This window comes from Lissotriton vulgaris, chromosome 11 (assembly GCF_964263255.1).
Source record: "Lissotriton vulgaris chromosome 11, aLisVul1.2, whole genome shotgun sequence".
In the NCBI taxonomy this organism is placed as follows: Eukaryota; Metazoa; Chordata; class Amphibia; order Caudata; family Salamandridae; genus Lissotriton; species Lissotriton vulgaris.
Window position 1 is genome coordinate 445,266,074 of NC_141699.1, and position 20,110 is coordinate 445,286,183.

Consider the following 20,110-nt stretch of genomic DNA (forward strand, 5'->3'; position numbering starts at 1 on the left):
CCACCTGGCCCGATAGGCCAATTTGTAGAAGGGTTAATTGAATCCACCCTGGAATTAGCCAGTACGGTCTCTAAATTTATAGTGTTAGGAGACCTGAACCTCCATTTTAACAATCATTTGGACACCATCGCACTGGATTTAACCAAAGATTTAGCCGCCTGCCAACTTAATTTGATTGTCCGGCACCCTACTCACTCCAAAGGGAATCTCTTAGACCCCATATTTTCCAACGTTGCAGAACTGTCCACAGCTGAACCATATCCAATCCTTTGGTCAGACCATATGGTAATTCCTTTTTCATGGAAGATAAATAGATCCAGCTCCATAAAACCCTCCCATCCATAAAACCTTAGGTAGGCGCTGGACAAAATTAGAACCCAGCGACTGGATAGAATCATTGAAGCAGAACGAACCGCTGGCCAATCAGAATATCGAGAGGGCCAATACAGACTTCAACCGATGGAATGAGCAATCATTGGATAGTGTGCTCCCAAAAAAATGTATCATAAACAAAAAAGGTCCCAACAAACAGCCTTGGTTCAACTCAGACCAAAGGTCCCTCAAACAGGAATGCAAACAAGACGAAAGGCAATGGCGAAAACACTTCGACGAGGTGAAGAAAATTAAATATAGACTTACCATAAATAAATATAAATCTGCCCTCAACACAGCCAAGTCTACCTTTTATGCTGAAAAAATTGAAAAATCCGCTAATGCTCCCAATGAGATGTTCAGAATAGTAAAAACTCTGGTAAAAGCCCCTGATCCGCCTTCATCTGAATTATCACCAGAGGAATCTGGTGTTCGCTGCAATGAACTAGCAAGTTTCTTTGCCACTGAAATCGAAAAGATTCTTCTCTCTCTTCCTCCCCTTCCCGCAGCTGAATCTAACCCTCCGCTGATGGATGATACTAATTCTATCTCACCTCACCTTGCACTGTTTCATCCGCTCAGTGCCGAACTTTCCCCCTCCCTTTTCAACTCCATAAAAAGCGGTTCCCCACTTGACCCTGCTCCCATGACCATTTTGAAACTGGCCATACCCCATGTTAGCAAACACATCATTAACCTAGTTAACACCTCACTGGAATCTGGTATAGTACCACAAGACTGGAAGCTGGCCATGGTAAAGGCCCTGCTGAAAAAACCAAACCTCAACCCTGATGATTTTTCCAACTATCGCCCCATCTCCCTCCTTCCTGGCATCAGTAAGCTTACCGAAAAATGGGTGAACAAACAGCTAGCATCTTACTTGGAGACCTATGATTTGCTACACCCCACTCAAACAGGATTCCGGAAGGGACAGGGAACCGAAACAGCTCTGTTGAGGGTGGTCGAGGCTTCCAGGAGGATTTTGGACGCAGGTGGCAGCGCGGCCATTATCCTCCTGGACCTCAGCGCCGCCTTTGACACGGTTAACCACCGTGTCCTTCTAGCCCGCCTTGAGAGGATCGGAGTCACAGGCAAGGCCCTTGAGTGGCTCGGGTCCTTTCTTAGCGACAGAGTCTTTAAGGTTTTCTCGGATACCAACTACTCCCTCCCAGTGCCATTACAGTGTGGGGTACCACAGGGTTCTTCCCTTAGCCCCACACTGTTTAATGTGTACATGCCACCTTTAGCAGAGGTAGTAGCCCCCTTTGGAATCCAGCTGGTAAGCTATGCTGACGATACTCAGCTTGTAGTCTCCTTAAACCAGGTGGAACCCCTTCCGACTAATCTTTGCAGCTGCCTGGATGCGGTTGCAGAGTGGATGGATGCGTCCCACCTGAAGTTGAATGGGGGGAAAACTGAGCTGATGCTGCTTGGAAGTAAGGCCACTTTTAATAACTCCACCATGTGGCCTCCCTGTATGGGGCCTGGGCCCATTCCAAAATCCGAGATAAAAAGCCTCGGCTTCTGGCTTGACACGGAATTGTCTTTCAAAATCCAGGCAAGAAAGACAGTGGCTACTTGCTTTGGTCTAATGAAAACAATCCGTTAAATTCTCCCCCAGTTACCAGAAACCGCTAAGAAAACCATAGTCCAGTCCCTTATCCTATCAAGGCTGGACTATGGGAATGCATCCCCATCTCAGTCACCCGACAACTCCAGATTGCCCAGAATTCCGCAGCAAGGCTACTCACTGGTACCAGCCATCGTATATCAGCTGCACCTTCGCTGAGCCCTGCACTGGCTCCCAATAAAGGAGCTGGTCCATTTCAAGACCCTCTGTTTGGTCCACAAAACTTTCTACGGGAATGGCCCCCCCATCTTAAATGATATGGTCAGACCATATAAACCATCCAGGGATCTTCGCTCAAAACAGCAAAACCTTCTTATAATCTGGGGTTCTGAAATTCTGGGCCCTGCTGTAATACCGGTACCGAGGTCCAACACTCGTGTCACAAAATATCATCGTACCATGACGAATTTGGTATCGGCAGACCGGTAATGATTAGGACATTATCCCTATGCTTTTGCATTGTGATTGAGCAATGCTAACACCCTTAAATCATGGTTTCCGTTCTGAACCCTCGGACTCCATTTTGTGAACGGCATCCATCCTATGGCTTGCCCTCATATAAGTCAATTGATTAAGGCCGAGTTTGATCCGAAAGGACACGTCCACCTTAGCTGACTTCCCCATGACCTGGCCAAACTGACTCCACTGCCTCCAGCCAAACCTGTTTGGGCAGCTCCTCACCCAGTGGCCGAATAAGATAGCATCAATGCATAACATGCCATAAACCATTCACTACATACAGGCCATGTTTTCTACACACATACACCTGTCCATGTTCCTTGTTTATGGCTAAGTTTTACGACAAGGAGGTGCCCGGTTTTATTGGGGTTTCATCGATATCTGATGGGAGTTCTGGGCCTGGCTGGGTAATCCATCACGAACTGGACATCTAAAATATGGGTTGGTCATCATGACTTCGCTTTTTTTTTTTTTTTAATTTTATTTTTGTTGTTGCTAGCACATGGTATAAAATGACAGTTATTCGTTCAGCAGAGCAGCCTCAACATTCAGCTGCCTACGATCAATAGAGCAACTTTTGCATTTTACCCCCCCCAACTTAAAACTTGCTACTTCAAGGGTCATAGTTCACGATCCGGCACAGTAGTCCAGTGTAACATTGGCGTGTCCATGGGCCTCTAGCCACGTTGAACGCACTTACTTGTAATAACATTCTCGCCTGTATTTACAGTGCCCGAGTCTTTGTGACAGGTTCCGTATCCGGGTTCCATACCTCCCTCCCCCCCGCTACTCCAGATCCACCTCGTCCCCAGAGCTGTCCCCATCCTCCTCCTCAGGAAGAGGCTCACAAATGTCCCCCCTATATGTGTTCCATGGTGTCCAAATTCTATTCCATTTGCGTGGATTAAGTCTTTGTTGGTACACAGCCCTCTCTGTCACCATAAGCACATCCATGTTTCTGCACCACTGTGCCAGAGTTGGCGCCTCCAGTGCCCCCCAGTTTTTTGCAATATCACGCTTTGCCATCATTACGCCAATGACCACCCAACTCTTCGCATGTAGTGACAGGTCTGTTGGGCCCCACACATTTAGGAGGCAGATTCTGGGATCGGGCGTGAACAGGTTCTGGAGGGTTTGGCCGATCGTGCGTGTTACACACCTCCAGTAGCTCTGTATAGTTGGACAGGTCCATATAGTGTGGAACAGTGTACCCTCCTCCCCACAGTTTCTCAGGCAATACGGGTGGTCTGCTCTGCGTATTTTGTGTAGTGTTGTGCGGGTGTAGTAGACCCTGTGGAGTATTTTAAATTGGACCAACCTGAATCGGGTGGAAATACCTGCTTCCCTGGGAGATGCCAGGGCTGCGTTCCAGTCTGCCTCGTCCAGGTCCCCAACCTCGTCCTCCCAATATTCCTTCAGTTTTCCGAGGGGATCCGGCAGGTTGTTTAGCAGTTTGCGGTAAGTGAGGGAGGTTGCGCTTGACTCCATGTAGTCCGTGAGCAATCGGTCCTCTAACGGAGCCATCCCTGAAGACTACAAAATCACCCGCAAAGACCGTACCAGCCACACAGGAGGAGGAATCGCTATCGTCCATAAGAAATCAATCCGCGTCTCAACCAGCTCTGACGCCAACCTCGCCAACTCCGAACACCTTCATTTCCAGATCCACATCGACCCCAAGACCACACTCAGAGGCACCCTCCTCTACAGACCACCAGGACCCCGCGCAAAATTCAGTGAAGACATCGCGGACTTCGTCACTCCACACGCACTCCCCTCCAAATACTACATCCTTCTGGGAGACCTCAACTTTCACCTTGAAAAGATCAACGACCGCAACACCACCACCCTCTTGGACAACCTCGCCAACCTAGGACTTAAACAACTAGTCACTTCCCCTACCCACATCGCAGGTCACACACTCGACCCCATCTTCACATCCAGCAATCATGTCTCCTTCAGCCACACTACGGATCTCCTCTGGACCGACCACAGCTGCGTCCACTTCACCTACAACAAGCCGATACCCATCAACCACTCTCAACCTATCCTGCAAAGAAACTGGAACAAAATCACCACGGACCAAATCTCCGCATCGCTCCTTCGAAACTCCCCAGCCATCTCTTCTAACGCCAACGAAGCCGCCGCCAACCTCACCCTATGGTTATCCAACACCGCCGACACCTTAGCTCCACTGAAAAAACGCCAAAGCAAACCTGGCATCAAGAAAGCCTCATGGTTCAACGACGATCTCAAGAAGTCCAAGAAACTCTGCCGCTCCCTCGAAAAGGCCTGGAAAAAAGACCCAACCACCAGCACCAAGGACGCCTTCAAAAGCGCCACCCGCACTCACCACCAACTGATCCGAAAAGCCAAGAAAACAGCATTCAAGGATCGACTTGACAACAACGCCCACAACAGCAAGGAACTTTTCAACATCGTCAAAGAATTTTCCAATCCCTCAGCCAACTCCAACGACATCACCCCCTCTCAAACCCTCTGCGACTCCCTAGCCTCTTTTTTTCACAACAAGATTGCAGACATCCACAACAGCTTTGACAACCAACCCGGAAACCAACCCACCCTACCATCTGCCGACCCTCTTCCCCCCGCGAACACCCTTAACGCTTGGAACCCAATCTCCACTGAGGACACCATCCGCCTGATGAACTCCATCCACTCAGGATCCCCCACAGACCCATGCCCTCACCACATCTTCAACAAAGCAGACTCCGTCATAGCACCGCACCTCCGAAACGTCATCAACTGCTCCTTCAACTCCGCTACCTTCCCTGAAGACTGGAAACACGCTGAACTCACCGCCCTTCTGAAAAAACCAACAGCGGACCCCACCGAACTCAAAAATTACCGCCCCATCTCGCTTCTTCCATTCCCGGCCAAAGTCATCGAGAAAGCCGTCAACAACCAGCTCGCCGCCTTCCTCGAAGCCAACAAATCCCTCGACCCCTCACAATCTGGCTTCCGAGCAAAACACAGCACTGAGACCGCCCTCATCGCAGCAACAGACGACATTCGAACTCTACTGGACAATGGAGACACAGTCACCCTCATCCTCCTCGACCTCTCGGCAGCTTTCGATACAGTCTGCCACAGCACCCTTCTACAACGCCTCAATAACATCGGAATTCAAGGAAAAGCACTTGAATGGATCACCTCGTTCCTCACCGGAAGAACCCAGAGAGTCCGCCTCCCTCCATTCAAGTCCGAGGCCTCTGAAGTCATTTGCGGCGTACCCCAAGGATCCTCACTCAGTCCCACCCTCTTCAACGTATACATGAGCCCCCTCGCGGCCATCGCACGCCAACACAACCTTAACATCATCTCTTACGCGGACGACACCCAACTGATCCTTTCTCTCACCAATGACCCCAGCACCGCCAAAACTAACCTACACGAAGGAATGAAAGAAGTTGCTGAATGGATGAAACAAAGCCGTCTGAAACTGAACTCAGACAAAACAGAAGTCCTCATCTTAGGTACATCCCCCTCTGCATGGGACGACACTTGGTGGCCGGAAGCCCTTGGAAAAGCACCCATCCCGACAGACCACGCTCGGAACCTTGGCGTCATCCTGGATTCTTCACTCTCAATGAACAGACAAGTCAGCGCCGTATCCTCTTCCTGCTTCAACATTCTTCGCATGCTCAGAAAAACATTTCGCTGGATCCCCTCCGAAACAAGGAAAACAGTCACCCACGCTCTGGTCACGAGCCGACTGGACTACGGAAACACCCTCTACGCAGGCACCACCGCTAAACTCCAGAAGAAACTCCAACGAATCCAAAACGCCTCAGCCAGGCTCATATTAGACATCCCACGCAACGAACACATCACTGGTCACCTTAAAGACCTCCACTGGCTACCCGTCAATAAGAGGATCACTTTCCGTCTGCTTACCCACGCACACAAATCACTCTACGACATCGGACCAGATTGCCTCAACTCTCGACTGTCCTTCTACACCCCTTCCCGCCAACTACGTTCTTCCGGCCAAGCCCTCGCCACGGTACCTCGCATTAACAAGACCACCATGGGAGGCAGATCCTTTTCATACCTGGCTGCTAAGACATGGAACTCACTCCCCGCTCACCTTCGCCTCACCCAGAACCACCTAGCGTTCAGAAAGCAGCTTAAAACGTGGATATTTGACAAATAATCCTCCTCCCCTCCTAAGCGCCTTGAAACCCTCTGGGTATGTAGTGCGCTATACAAATTTTATGACTTGACTTGACTCCGGGGGTGTCACGCCTGGGTCCAACACTGACAAGAGTGCGTGTCTAATTTGTATGTATCTATATGTTTCTGTCACCTCAAGGTTGTATTGCTCCCTCAGGGTCGCAAAGGAGAGCACGCCTTCTCTCGTCCACAGGTCGCCCACTGTAGAGATCCCAATGGTGTCCCATTGTTCAAACCCTTTTGAACTGCGCAGGTTACCGAGGGCTTTGGTATCCCATAGTGGCGTGAGTTTAGTAATCACTCCCTCCCATGCCAGCCGTCTTTGCGCTTTATGCCAGATGGCTACTGTGTGTTTGGTAGGTCCCTCCAGCTTCCTTGCTATACCTTTGTTGTAGAGTGGGGCTAGAAGGGTGGATGTGCCCAGTTGGCGTCTATCCGCCTCATACGCGGGGTCGTCCTGTGCTGCGTGGACCCACTGGTTGATCACCTTGAGGTGTGCGGCCCAGTAGTACAGTTCGAGGTTGGGGAGGGCTATCCCCCCACTATACCAGTCCCTGGTTAATTTCACCTGCGCAACCCTGGCTGGTTTGTCTCCCCACAGAAGGCCGGATAGTTGTGCCGACACTTGACGGAAGAACGTTACGGGGACCATCGCTGGCGTATTCTCTAAAACATAGAGGAAGCGAGGTAGCACCATCATTTTGAAGAGCGCAGCTCTACCTAGGAGTGTCAAGGGGAGATTTTTCCAGAGGCGCACGTCTGATTTTAGTCTGTCTAGCTGGGGCTTAAGATTCAGTTCAAGGAAGGTTGAGTGGTCCCTCGTAATCTGTATCCCTAGGTACTTAAAGGAGAAACGTTCTATGAGCAGTTGGCAATCCTCAGGCAGGGCTGGAAGGTCGCCCTGCACCATATAGAGTACGGACTTGGACCAGTTAAGTTTGTATCCTGAAGCCGCACCGTGGCGTTCGCACAGTGCCAGTAAAACCGGGATACTGTTCACGAGGTCCGTGAGGTAGACGAGCATGTCGTCGGCGTACAGGGATACTCTATCCTCCCATCCACCTCCCCACTGTATGCCTTTCAGCAGCTGGGTGGTTCTGATAATCGTGGCCAGGGGTTCTAGCACTAGGGCGAACAGTAGTGGCGAGAGTGGGCATCCTTGTCTCGTGCCCCTTGCCAGCGGAAACTCCCTTGAAATATGTCCGTTCGCGGTTACCCGCGCCACGGGCTCGGTGTACAGTAGTCTGACCCACGATATGAACGTCGGGCCAAAACCCATGTGTTCCAGGACCGCAAAGAGATAGCGCCACTCCACCATGTCAAACGCCATTTTGGCATCCAGTGACAGTACCGCTGCCGGTTCCTCCAGCTGCGGGGCGCGGGCCAGCACTCCATGCAGCCGCCTCAGATTCAGCGCCGTGCTCCGGTGTGGCATGAAGCCTGACTGGTCTGGGTGTATCAGATGTGTTAGATGGGACAGCAACCTGGTGGCCAATAGTTTCGCAAGTATTTTACTTTCGGCGTTAAGGAGGGAGATCGGGCGGTATGATCCGCATTCCTCAGGGGGCTTGCCGGGCTTAGGTATCGCGACAATTGTGGCCGTGCGTTGGTCAGGAGGCAATCGGCCTTGCACCCGACACTCCTGGAACATATCGAGCAGTGGTGCGGATAGTGTTTCGGACATGATTTTGTACCACTCTATCGGCACACCATTGGGGCCTAGCGCCTTCCCCGGGTGTAGCGCGGTTATGGCCATCTGTATTTCTTCCGCCGCCAGGTCGGATTCAAGCTCATCCCGTTGGTCTGGGGAGAGAGTGCAGACCGGCACTCCTATGAGAGAACTCTCTGCCATTTCTCGTGTGACCACATAGTCAGGGGAGTACACGGAGTGGAAATGGTCTGCCAGGAGTTCCACTATCCGTGCCGGACTGGTTTGTGTCTCACCACTAGGGTCCTTCAGTTGGAGTATGGCCCTCTGACCTCCCCGCGCCTTCTCCAGCCACGCCAGAAGCTTCCCCGCTTTATCACCAACGTCATACACCCTGCTCGTAGTTGCTGACATATTTTCTTTCACTCTACGACGCAGAAAGCCGGTATGACGCTGCTGAGCCAGCTGGAGCGCATGCTGGGTATCCCCAGTCGGGTTCCTTACGTGTTCCTGTGTTGCCTTGTCTAGCTGGTCCTCTAGGCCCCCCAGTTCCTGACGCTGTGTGTGTTTGTGCTGTGTGATCACTGAAATCGCCTGTCCGCGGAGTACTGTTTTGTAGGCTTCCCACAGGATTGTAGGCGAATTCACTGATCCCACATTCTCGGTGAGGTAGGAGCGTGTGTTTCTTTTCAAAGCCTTGACTATGCCTGGTTCCCTGAGGTAACCCGGGTAGATGGGGTAAACTCGTCTGTATGTCCGTTCCTGGTTGGACAGTGTCAGTGTCAGCGGGGAGTGGTCGGAGACCCCTCGTGGTCTAATCTTGGAATCAGTGAAAGCAAGAAGACCCCCTCCCAACGTCAGGAAATAGTCAATCCGCGATAGGCTGTCGTGGACTGCCGAGTAGTATGTGTACTGCCGGTCGTCTGGGTGGAGTCGCCTCCATACGTCTACTAAGCCCTGCGCTTCCATGAAGTCAAGTAGTTTGGAGTGTCCCGGTGTTTGTGTACGCACTGGGTACCGGTCTAGGGAGTCCTGTGCCACTGCATTGAAATCCCCACCCATTACTAGGTCCCCCTCTGGAAGGTCTAATAAGAATTTCCCCAGTTCCGGGAAGGCTATGGTGTGTAGTGCCGGCGGAATATACACCGACACCACGTTGAGCGGTTTTCCCTCCCATTGCCCATGTACCGCTGCGAAGCGCCCTTGAGTGTCTACTGCAGTTGATTGGGTTATAAACCTGGAGGAACGGTGAATCAATATCCCGGTGCCCCGGGATCCCTTCGTGAACTCAGAGTGGACTAGCATACTGTAGCCTTTCCTGTCTAGGGCCTTTGTGGCCGTGCCGGTGAGGTGCGTTTCTTGTAGCAGGACCAGGGCGGGGTTGAATCTTTTTATGCTTTGCAGGGCCAGGCCTCGCTTAATTTTATCACCCAAACCCCTCACGTTCCAGGACATGAGGCGTAGCGGGGCCACCTGCCCTACATCAGTGCCCTCCCCCACCATGGCTGGGTATGTGGATGGAAGATTTCCGTGCGTGGAGGACCAGGAGGCCCGTGTATCGTAACCTCACCATTCTGTGTGTGTGTGCCCTATCGTAGCTGTCATGACCCTGTGTAGAAACTAAGAACCAGAACCCCTTCCCACCCACAACTCCCCCCCTCCCTGCCCCCCTGCTCAACGGACTCCAAACTGCCCGCCCCCCCAACTTAGCAGAGTGCCTGATCCCAACCCATAACATAGTACTTGCTCGCTGGCATGAAGGTTTCTCCGTGGTCAGCGGCTCCCTTCCTCAGCTGCGGAGGCCCTTCCACCCAGTGTCCATGGCGGCCTTGTCATTTTTCTTTCTCCATCGGTTCCACAAACAATTGCAGTGTTTCATTGTTCTCCGTCTGCACTGTCCTCTTGATGTTCGGCCAACGGGGACTGGAGTTCTATATCTTCGTCATTGGTTTGCGAGCCCTGTCGGGAGCCTGCAGCACGGTGTCTATTCTGTCTGTTGGAGCGACGAGGGAGGCCCGCTGTCCTCCATCCCTCCAGCCAGTCCCGCGCCACTTCCGGGGAATCAAAAAACCAAGTCTTGTTGTCGGCTACAACTCGAAGTTTGGCTGGGAAAAGCATAGAATATGGGATTTCTCTGGCTCTCAGTTCTTTTTTAACTTCAAAGAAGGTTCTCCTCCTCCGTGCAACCTCGGCCGTGTAATCAGGAAAGAATGCAAGTGTCGCGTTCTGGATCTTGATGGGAGGCGAGTCCCTTGCTGCCTGTAAGATGGCGTCCCGATCCCTGAAGTTGAAGAGTCTTGCTATTATCGGTCTGGGGTTAGCTCCAGTCTTAGGGCGCCCGCCCGGTACCCGGTGCGCCCTTTCCACAGTGAAGAAGGCAGAGAGTCCTTTGGGTTTCAGAGTCTCTTTGATTAGGTTCTCCACATAGAGGTCCATCGCCCTTGTGTCTTCCGATTCTGGCACACCTATGATACGTATGTTGTTCCGTCTCGAGCGCCCTTCCTGGTCATCGAGCTTGTCGCGCAGTTCCCTGTTTTCTTTCGAGATGCGCTCCATGCTGATTTGCAGCTCCGACACGTCCTCAACCAAGGATTTGGTTACCACCTCCATGTTATTCACTTTCTCCGTCATCTTGTGAAAGTCTGCCCTTATAAGTGTGATCTCGGCTGAGATTGATCCCACCGTGGCTTGTACCTGTGTGAGGGCTCGCATGATGTCGTCAATGGTCGCCTTCTTGCCACCGGTCACTTCGGCCGTCTTGCCCGATTGTGGTTTGGCTTCCTGCGAGGGTGAGCCTGGCTTTTCGTACGCGAACCGGTCCAGGCGCGTCTGCGCCGCCGCGTTTTTAGGCCCCTTGCCGGCCATCTCAGCGTTACTCGGGCTGACTGGACTTTATGTAGGCGCCGCTCCTCCCTATCCTCCACACACAGCCACCCGGGGGGTTGTCCTGGGGCACACGCTGGGTGCCGGAGCGAGGTGTAACGCCTGAGAGGTGCTTTGGTTGCTGCGTCCAGTAGTGAAATCAGGCTGGACAGGGCGTTCGCTGTATGGTGGCGTGGGGTTGCTGGTCAGGTCCTGGACTGGTGCGTGGGGTGTGCAGCTGAGGACTGCTGCCTTCCGCCCCCCTGCGGTTCCACGTGTGCCACCCCTTGTTTGCGGCCGTCGGGACTATTGCTTGGGCCCGTTGGTGGGGGGGCCCGAGTCACTGCCTGGTATATCCCACTGGGCTCAGGAGAAGTACTCCGTGCGGGCGCTTTCCTGCTCACAGCACCCAATCCTGGCGGGGGTGTCCCAAGGTCTATTTGGCAAATGTGCTCCCTGCCGCTCAATGCGCTCGGGGGGAATCGCAGTGCGGTGTATGGAGCCGCGCGGATCCTCTGACGCCTTCCCCGGCGCTTCGGTCACTGCCGTCCAAGATGGCGGCTGCCGCCTCGGTGTTTCTGCTCTGCGCGCCGGCCTTCGCTCACCCCTCACCTCAGAAGGACCCCCCGCCTGGAATCTCGGGCTCCCGATGTCCGGCGATGGTGGCTGGGTGCCCCGGTCTTTCCGGCCGTCGCTCTTCGTAGCCGGGCACTTCCGGTAGTTTAATGCCGAGACGGGCCACTTCCTGCCCGGCCCGTCGCTTACTGTGGTCCCCGGTCCGGATGCTGCGGATAGGCCCACACGGGGGACTGTCAGAACCGTGGTTCCCGACCTCGGATTGAGGTCGCGCTGGTCCGGTTAGCTGCCGCCCGGTCCTGGGCTTCGTTGCCTTCCCGCCTGGGAATTTTAGACAACGGATGGATGTCCGGATTTATCTGGGAGCCGCTTCAAGCACGGAGCTCTCCCTCTAGGCTGCCGCCATCGCCGGCTGCTAGCCACGCCCCTCATGACTTCGCTTTTTGTTCTATTTTGGAAATATGTATATGACCGTATCATAAACTAAAGAATTCTTGCCTGCAGCTGTTATTTTTGTATAAAAGGAGAAGGCTGGTTCTGTAAAAACGAACAGTCTCCTGAGAACTTACGACCCGTGCTGTCGTTCTTCTAGGACACATGTTACTTGGTTGCAGCCAATAAAACTCGATCTCTGACTTCAACTAGAAGACTCTTGGTTTCTGTGGTCCGGAACAGGGAGAACTCAGAGGTCTTCGGGTGTTATCCCCTGGCACCACCGGGTTCCTAAAAACCCGGCACCTCAAATCCCCAGGACCAACAGAGCCCGAACAGGGGACCGTCTCTTTTCGCGAAATGCGGCCAGGCTGTGGAATGCTCTTCCTCTTCCACTCCGTCAAGAACCCAGCCTGCTCGCATTTCGATAAAAGTTAAAAACAGCACTGTTCCCTAGGATATAGATAAGCTGGCTCTCTATACTTTAGGTTTCCATGTCTATTCCTTCTGTTCAATATCAAGCGCTGGGATGCTTCCGAGTAGCCATGCGCTATAGAAGAACCTTTTCAATTCAATTCAATTCAATTCTTGCACAGTGCAAGCGGTCTTTTTGTGCTGCTTTCTCAACGCTGACTGATAGTTTCTCATCGCAAGCGGTCGCGAGTATACGCGACCACTCGCAATGCGAAACCTGACCTCCCCGCATTGAGAATCTCTCCAGGAGATTTATTTTCCTCGCTCACGATCGGCAACTTGATGTTGCTGTTCGCAAATGATGAAAAAGACTCACGGGATGTCATTTTGCTCACTCACGGTCACCAACTTGACGTTGAGGACCGTGAGCAAGCAAAAAATGACCACTCTGCTATGCCTGTTTGCACTGTGCTACGTGCAATTTGGGTAGCACAAACTTGGCAAACTACGCGAGCGGAGCGTAGTACTTCGCCCAGGGTTAGTAGTGCTAATGGTGTGCAAGCTACTCTTGCTTCTTTCTGTACCTCACTTGCATCTTTCTGCATTTCTGTTGGTTCTTTCTGTATCTTTCTTTCTTTTTCTACAGTTCTCTTGCTTCTTTCTGCACATCTTTCCTACTTTCTGCACCTCTTTTGCCTCCTTCTGCACCTCTCCTGCCTCTTTCCACAACTGACATGCTCCTTTGTGCACCCCTCTTACCTTTTTCTGCACCTTTCTTGTCTCTTTCTGTACCCCTCTTATCTCTTTCTGCTCCCCTCCGGCCTCTTTCCGCACTTCTGTTCCTTCTTTCTGCACTTGTGTTACTCTCTGTACCTCTCTTGCTTCTTTCTGCACCCCTCTTTCCCCATCCCTCTTCCTTTTTTCTACACTTATGTTGCTTCGTTCTGCACCTCTCTTACTTCTTTATGCCCCCTTGTGCTCCTTTCTGCATCCCTCTTCCCTCTTTTTACACCCCTCTTGCCTCCTTCTGTACCTCTGGTGCATCTTTCTGCACTCCTCTTTTTTTTCTGTACCTCTCTTCCTTCTTTCTGTACCACTCGTGCTTCTTTCTGCACCCCTCTTCTGTCTTTCTGGACCTCTTGCCTCTGTCTGCACCCCTGTCCTTTTTTTCTGCTCTTCTTTTGTTTCTTTCTGCACTCTCTTGCTTCTTTCTATACCCCTCTCACTACTTTCCCCATGCCTGTGACCCTTCTTGCATCTCTGTTGCTTCTTTCTACGCTTATCTTGACTCTTTTTATACCCCTTTTCTATATTTCTGCACTCTGGTCCTTCTTTCTGCAGCCCTTATGCCTCTTCTGGCCCCCTCTTCCCTCTTTCTGCTCCCCTTTTGCCTCTTTCTGTATGTCTGTTACTTCATCTGCACTTCTCTTGTTTCTTTCTCCACCTCTGTCCCTTCTTTCTGCAACCTTGTGCCTCTTTCTGCGCCTCTGTTCCTTCTTTCTGCACCTCTCTTACCCCTTTCTATACCCTCGTCCGTTTTTCTGTACCACTGTTGCTTCTTTCTGCACTTCTCTTGCTTCTTTCCGCCCGCAGTTCAGCGTCCCTTTTCCCTCTTTCTACACCTTTAATGCCTCTTTCTGCTCCTCTGTTCCTTCTTTCTTGACTTCTTTTGTTTCTTTCTACAGCTCTCTTGCTTCTTTCTACACCCCTTTGCTTCTTTCTCTAACCCTCTTCCATCTTTCTGCACCCCTATTGCCTCTTTCAGCTCCCCTCCTGCCTCTTTCTGCACCTCTGTTCCTTCTTTCTGCACTTCTTTTTTTACTTTCTGTACCTCTCTTGCTTCTTTCTGGACCCCTCTTACCTCTTTCTCCATCCCTCTTCCCTCTTTCGCATTTTTGTTGCTTCTTTCTGCACCTCTCTTGCTTCTTTATGCCCCCTTGTGGCTCTTTCTGCATCCCTCTTCCCTCTTTTTACATCCCTCTTGGCTCTTTGTGCACCTCTGTTGCATCTTTCTGCACTACTCTTGCCTTTTCTGTACCGTTCTTGCTTCTTTCTGCACAACTTGTACTTCTTTCTGTACGCCTCTTCTGTCTTTCTGGACATCTTGCTTCCTTCTGCACCCCTGTTCCTTTTTTCTGCTCCTGTTTTGCTTCTTTCTACACCCCTCTCACTACTTTCTCCACGTCTGTGCCCCCTTCTAGCATCTCTGTTGCTTCTTTCTGCACTTATCCCTCTTTCCTCTTTCTGCTCCCCTCTTGCCTCTTTCTGCACCTCTGTTCCTTCTTACTGCACTTCTTTTGTTTCTTTCTCCAATTTTCTTGCTTCTTCCTGCATCCCTCTTGCCTCTTTCCACATCACTCTGCATCCCTCTTGCCTCTTTTCACATCATTCTTCCCTCTTTCTGCACCTCTGTTGCTTCTTTCTGCACCTCTCTTGCCCCTTTCCATTCCCCTCTTCCTTTTTCTGTACCTCTGTTGCTTCTTTCTGTACTTCTCTTGCTTCCTTCTGCCCCCCTAGTGCCTCTTTCTGTGTCCCTTTTCCCTCTTTCTGCACCTTTCTTGCCTCTCTCTGTTCCTCTTTTCCTTCTTTCTGGACTTCTTTTGTTTGTTTGCAGAGGTCTCTTGCTTCTTTCTACACCCCTTGCCTCTTTCTCTACTCCACTTCCATCTTTCTGTACCCCAATTGTCTCTTTCTGCTTCTCTGTTCCCTCTTTCCTCACCTCTGTTCCTTTTTTCTGCACTTCTTGTATTTCTTTCGGCACATCTCTTGCTTATTTCTGCACCCCTTGTTCCTCTTTCTGCACACCTCTTCCCTCTTTTTGCAACTCTGATCCTTCTCTCTGCCCTTATTTTGTTTTGTCCCTGTACCCTTCTTCCCTTTTTTGCATCCCTCTTGCCTCTTTCTGCAGTTCTCTTGCCTCTTTCTGCACCTCATTTGCCTCGTTCTCTACCTCTTCTCCTTCTTTCTACACCTCTGTTGCTTCTTTCAGCAATTCGCGTGCCTCTTTCTGCTTTGTTTTGCACCTCTCTGGCATCTTTCTGCACCTCTGTTGCCTCTTTCTGCACCTTTCTTACCTCTTTCTGCACCCCACTTGGCTCTTTCTGCACTTCTCTTGCTTCTTTTTGCACGTCTGTTGCTTCTAAGCATGAGCGAATTTTGCGGATCTCGCGTTCGCGAATTTTGCGGATTTGCGGATTCGCAATCCGCAAAATCCGCGAATTCCTGCGAATTTGCGGATTTTTTTTTTTTTGTGTTCGCCCGTGTTTCTGCCAGTTCGCGAGGGTTTTTCACAATTTCGCAATTTGCGAACTTACCTGTCGGGTCGCAAGTTTTGCGAACTTGTTGTTTCTACGTGTCCAGCCTGTTTGGGACACTCTTCTTCATCACTGCCACTCTCTGTCACCACTGCCACTCTCTGACTACTCATGCCACCCTCTGGCCCACCCCTGCCACCCTCTGTTTCATCACCACACCCTCAGGTTGTCCAGTGTACATTATTTTCGGCAAAGCAAAGCACACCTTCCCTGCCTCAAGTGACCTGAATTAATTTGGGGCTGATTAATGTGTCACAGAATATTTTTTTAGCTGGCACCTGCTTCCTTAGTGCGCCCTGATTAGTGATCTTTTGCACTTGCTAAGTGCTTTCATTGTTGCAAAATTAGTTACAACACCTGCCCTGCCTAACTTCCAGCCTGGCTCCTGCTTGTCTCCCTTAGCTGTAATTCAGGACCTTTGTGGCATATGTGTAACTATTCTGAGGTTCAGAGCAGGGTCACATAATAGTTTCAACTGGCAACTGAACTCTGGAGGGGCCCCTCAGGAAGCACTACAGGAAATGGCTACTAATGATGAGCCTGAACTTTTGAACCTGGTAAGTAGTTACTTTCAGTTTTGCTAAGATCGTATTTCTGCAATTTTGCACTTATTCGCGGGGCGCGAACTCACGCGAACTCACGCGAACAGTGCGAGCAGTGCGAGCAAAATCCGCTGCTCGCGGATTTGCGGATTTTGCGGGAGATTCGCGAATCTCGCGGATTGCGGATTTCCCGAAAATCCGCAAAATCCGCGAGCGGAACGGATTTTCCGCCCATGCCTAGTTGCTTCTTTCCGTTCCCCTCGTGCCTCATTCTGCAACCCTCTTCCCTCTTTCTGTACCTCTCTTGACTCAGTCGGCCCACCTGCTCCCTCTTTCTGCACCCCTTTTGCCTGTTTATGCAACTCTCTTGCCTCTTTCTGCAGTTTGCTTGACTCTTTCCATACCTCACTTGCCTCTTTCTGTAACACTTTTGCCTCTTTCTGCAGTTCTCTTGCCACCTTCTGCACCTCTCTTGCCTCTTTTAACATTTCTCTTGCCTGTTTCTGTATCTGTCTTACCTCTTTCTGCACCTCTCTTGCCTCTTTCTCAACCTCACTTGCTTCTTTCTGCACCCATTTGCCTGTTTCTGCACCCCTTTTTGTGCAACTCTCCTGCCTCTTACTATACCACTCTTCCAGTTTCTGTACCACTTTTACTTCTTTATGCACCACTGTTGCTTTTTTCTGTACTTCTCTTGCCTCTTTCTGCGCCCTTCATGCCTCTTTCAGCACCTCTGTTGCTTCTTTCTGCTGTTCTCCTCCTTCTTTCTGCACCCCTCCTGCCTCTTTCTGTATCCCTCTTGCCTCTTTGTGCACCTCTCCTAACCCTCTCTTTACCTCTCTTGTCTCAGTTTACACCTCTGTTGGTTCTTTCCGCACCTCTTGCTTTGTTCTGTACTTCACTTGCCCCTTTCTCTACCCCTCTTGCCTCTTTCTGCACCTCTATTGGTTCTTTCTTCACTGCTCGTGCTTCTTTGTGCACATCTGTTGCAAATGTCTGCATCCCTCTTGGCTTTATCTGCACCCCTCTTCCCGCTTTCTGTACCTCTCTTTCCTCAGTCTACCTACTGTTCCCATATTTTCTGTACCTCTCTTGCCTCAGTCTACCTACCGGTTCCCATATTTCTGCACCCCTTTTGCTTGTTTTTGCAACTCGCTTGCATGTTTCTGCAGTTCCCTTGCCTACTTCTGCACCTCACTTGCCTCTTTTTGCACCTCTGTTGGTTCTTTTGCACTGCTCTTGCTTCTTTTTGAACCTTTCTTGCAAATGTCTGCCCCCTCTTGCCTCTTCCTGCACCCACCTACCTGTTTCTGCACCTTTTTTGGTAGTTTCTGTACTGCTCTTGTTTTTTCCACACCTGTCTGGTAAATTTCTGCACCCCTCTTGCCTCTTTCTGTACCCCTCTTCCCTCTGTCTGTATCTCTCTTGCTTCTGCACCCCTATTGCCTCTTTCTACACTTCTGTTCCTTTTTTCTATATTTCTCTTGCTTCTTTCTGTATCCCTCTTGCCTCTTTCTGCAGCTCTCTTGTAAATTTCAGTACCCCTTGTGCCTCTGTGTGTAACTTTCTTGCCTCTTTCTGCTCCTCTTTTGCCTCTTTCTGCACTCTCTTGCCACTCTCTGCACATTTGTTTGTTCTTTCAGTACTTCTATTGCCTCTGTGTTCATCCCTGTTACCATTTGTAAACCTCTTTTGCCTGTTTCTGCAACTCTCTTGCCTCTTTCTACACTTTTCTTGTCTCTTTCTGCCCATCTGCTGCCTCTTTCGGAACTTTTTACCGCTTTCTGCACCTCTGTTGCTTCTTTCTGCACTTCTTTTGCCTTCTTCTGCACCCCTCTTCCCTATGTGTGCACCTCTGTTGCTTCTTTCTGTACTTCTCTTGCTTCTTTCTGCATGTCTATTGCTCCTTTCTATACCTCTCTTGCCTCTTTTTTGCCCCCACAGGGCTACTTTAAACTGACCTCAGGCTCAGCAGAGCATAAATGCAAGTACAGAAAAGTGCTGCTTGCATCTAAACTGTCACGCCCTATTATATGCTAGGGTTTAGAGGTAGTTTTAATTCCCCTGCCCTATTATGTACTAGGGTCTTACTGGGAGGTCATGTTAATCACAGGGATACACCACCCATACTGTACCCTAGTGTATGTATATGTTTCCACTGTATTCTAAGTGTCTTTCAGCATAGCACTGGCTCTGGGCCTGGTTAGGCAGAGCCCAGGGTCAGTCAGAGTCAGTTACCACCAGTACCAGTCAGCAAAAAGGTGGGTGGTGCCCAGGGCAGAGGATGAGTTTGCAACAAGGCCACTTTCTGCACCTCTGTTGGTTCTTTCGGCATATCTCTTGCTTCTTTCTGCACCTTTCTTCCTCTTTCTGGACATTTGTTGCCTCTTTCCGCATTTCCCTTGCTTATTTCTGGGCCTTTCTTCCTCTTTCTGCACATGTCCTACCTCTGTAGGCATAGTTAGAAATTAGTATTTAAAAAACCTTTGAAATTCACTGAAAAAACACAGGTTTCAGGGACGTTATAGTTAGAGATTTTCATTTAAAAAACTTTAGAAATTCACAAAAAAAACACAGGTTTCAGGGACATTAGAGTTAGAAATTAGCATTTAAAAACTGTTAAAAATTAACGGAACAAACCATAGGTTTCAGGGACGTTATAGTTAGAAATTAGAATTGAAAAAAACTTTGAAATTCACTGAAAAAAACATAGTACATATAGTTAGTTGGACATTTCACCAGAGAAATTTGGCCATTATATTAGTTGAGCTAGCTATAACTTGTGCCCCCGCAATGCACTGCTGATGACGTCACATAATACATCTCTAATTACATCACTGATGACATCATCCATGTGATAATCTGATGCACCTCCTCACACCCTAATATAACCTTTGATACACCAACTCTAAAATACAGACTACCATTTTCGAAACCACAGACACACCAATACCAGTTACTACATACCCACTCACTGATTCCTAGGTCTACACACACATCCACTCATTCACCCACACAGTCACTCTCATGCAGTCAAATCATCAATACAGCACTATCATTTGCCCTCATACATCAATACAGACACTCACACACTGCCACTCACCCATAGAGTTACTCACACACCTAGTCAGTCACCCAAAGGATCAATCACACTCCCATTTACTCACCTCTACAGTTATGCACACACCACCTCACTTATTCATACAGACACTAACCCATACTTACTCTTTTATACAATCACTGATACAAGCACACACTCATCCGTACAGCCACTCTCACAATCACTCACTCTCACATACAGTCATTTCTGTACTCCAACACTCACATATGCTGCCTTTCACATATGTAGTTATTCACATATGTACCACTGAGATATCTAAACACTCACCAACACACTCATACACATACGCACACACCCATACAGCAATTCACAGATGCACTCTTGAACCTCCACACCCAGTGAATCACCCTCTCACAAATCTATGGACAGTGTCACACACCCCCACCCACGCACACAGACACTCAGGTATTGCATGTCCTGCCTTTGAGAAAGGAAGACAGCTCCCAAAACGCGTCAGGCATGGGACATCTGCTGCCTTGCTTGTACAACTTGCTGAGGTTGCCGTGAATAAAAGCCTGTTGAAATAGTGCAGCTCATATTGGG